This window comes from Anoplophora glabripennis, unplaced genomic scaffold (assembly GCF_000390285.2).
Source record: "Anoplophora glabripennis isolate ALB-LARVAE unplaced genomic scaffold, Agla_2.0 scaffold107, whole genome shotgun sequence".
In the NCBI taxonomy this organism is placed as follows: Eukaryota; Metazoa; Arthropoda; class Insecta; order Coleoptera; family Cerambycidae; genus Anoplophora; species Anoplophora glabripennis.
Window position 1 is genome coordinate 1,119,630 of NW_019416230.1, and position 2,696 is coordinate 1,122,325.

A 2,696-nucleotide genomic window follows, 5' to 3' on the forward strand; every position below is an offset into this window, starting at 1 on the left:
CTATCCTTCCAGATTGTCTAAGCATATCCAAAGTTGTGCCACTTCACAGGAAAAGTGACCGATGCCTCAAACTCTACAGGGTGTTTTCAAAAGTAGTAGCACAAGTGGTACCGGTGAACCCACAACTAAAAAGAACACGTTTTACATAAAAATAACCATAGCAAAATATTCACCTCTTCACAAAAAATGTAAAATTTTAAAAATTTTCTAAAAGAGACTTATTTGTGGAAAAAAATGATAGTTATTATTGGAGTATTAAATTTTATAATGCATTATGAAAACAATAATAATTTAAATAGAAAAAACCTTTAATTACAGGATATAGGGATTTCTATTGGAAGAAAGCATTTTATAGTCCACAGGAATTCATAACGATTAATTATTGTTATTTTCTTATATTAATCCTATTTTAACTATCTACTGCTTTGTTTTTTACATAGTATTTATAGTTTGATATGTCTATATCTTTTTTCAGTCTCTTACTTACATTCTATTTTATTTGACTTCTTTAATACTTTGTATAGTTTGGCATCAACAAAGACGGAACAAAGCAGTTGCAATTAGCAGTTAGCTAGTCTTTGGAATATAAAGAAATCAAACATGTCATTCCAAATAGTGGATAGTTTTAATAAAATAAAAAAATGAAACACCACTTCTTACTGTAATGACATATGTCAGTCAAATCTTAATGAAAACTTGTGCAATAAAAATATAATTATACGCCATTCGGTGAAAATAGGGTGTTAGATTTAATTAGTTGATTACTTAGTTTAATGGGCATGCTAACATCACCTCTTACGTAGGCTTAAATGGTTGTGTCATGGTCTTGTTTATATTACTGTGAAATTCTAAAATATAGTGTCGACACAACACTTACATGTAATTGTTAAATAGTTTACTTAGAAACGACTTATACGTTTCAATTTATACAAACAAGTAGCACTATTATGTTACAAATATGTGATAGTTAAATGTCTTAGTATACAAAAACTAAAACAGAAGGATTTTTTACTACGACGTCACTTAAGAACCTGTTAGAACACATTCAGAGTGTCTCTGAACAAGTATGAGAAAATTTAACAGCATATAGAACTTGTCATAATATCAAACCAATATTCTCGAAGATTAATATTAATATTAAAGTTTTAAAGTACATTTTCCAACTTATAGTAACTGTTTTTATAATTTTTATGGATTACTGCTGGTGTTAATTAATTTTGTTATACTTTCTTTTGGATACTGAGTTTCACTTGTTATGGAGCCACCCTTGCATTTTAAAATGAAACGTACAAAAAAATAGTACAAAATAATTACCTACAAAGTGATTATTGTGATATAAACAAATTCGATTTTTATCTGGTCATTAACGTACTATTATTAAAAAGGGTGAACTTTAAAAAATTATATTAACGTCTTTTTATGTAAAATGTAGTAATATGTACTAATTTAGTATAACTTCCTTTATGCTAAATTTTAACAGAATATTTTTAAACGTTTTCAAGCCCAAATATATTTTTTTATATTTTAGCGTAATAATTAAAAACTGTCAAATTAGATATGATTTTCCTTTTACTTTTGTTTTATATTAATTTATCTTCTTCATGAAAAAACTTTTTTTTATTTAGCCGTTAAAAAATATTAGTAGGAACCTATATGCTCCCATATATATTTACTGAAAAATGTTCACATCAAGTAATATACACGGTGTCCCAAAAAGACTTGAACCCTCTGATAACTCTTCAAGATAAATTCCTATTAAAAGTTGTAGGTTTGAGAAAAAACAATTTAGCGATGACCTTGTCTCCAATTTTTAAAGTCAAATGAAGTTCAACTTAAAAATTTCAAATAGCAACCCCTATTTTTATTTCATAAATAGAGAGTCAAATTTTGCGAATACGGAATCAAAAATTTTTTCTTGGATATGCTTAAAGATTATTTCAAGGTCGAATTTTCAATATGAGAATATGAGAAAGCCTAATAATTTCCTCTGAAAAATGTATATACATCAAGAAGCCAAAACAGATTGATCGGCGTCAACTTTTTTCTCTATTTTTTCAACTTTTTTTGGTCTATCATTATTATGGTCTTTAAACGAACTTCCATTGGACTTGGACATTACATTTGGTGCTTTATTGATAATAACATTAAAAATACAGGTTTCAAAATTTTCAATTTGACTTTGATTTGACCAAGAACATAAAGTCAAGGGCGAATAAAATGTCACCAATAAATTTGTCATTAAAAGTACTACTGATATTCCTCGAAATTTTTTTCTCTACAGTTAAAATCAAATCAAATCATTTATTGGTGTCTATACATTAAAATGTTTACACCAGTCAAAGAAAGAAAAACACGAAAGATACAACATATAAGAGATACTACACTAAAGCTAAAAAAAAACACATTAAGATAAATATAACGTAAACAGCATAAAAAAGTGAATATTACGAACATACATTAAATATCTAAAAACTGGTCAGCAAGGAACTCATCAAAATTATAAAACGCTTTCCTCTTAAGATATTTTCTAATTCTGGCCTTAAAACAGTCTGAATTTAGTGATCGAATCTCAGATGGAAGTCTATTAAAGAATTTAATGCAAAAATAATTTGTGCCATCTCTGGATTTCGCTAATCTATGAAATTTAGGCCTAATATTGTGTCGTTCTCTTGTATGATGAAAATGAAAATTTTCTT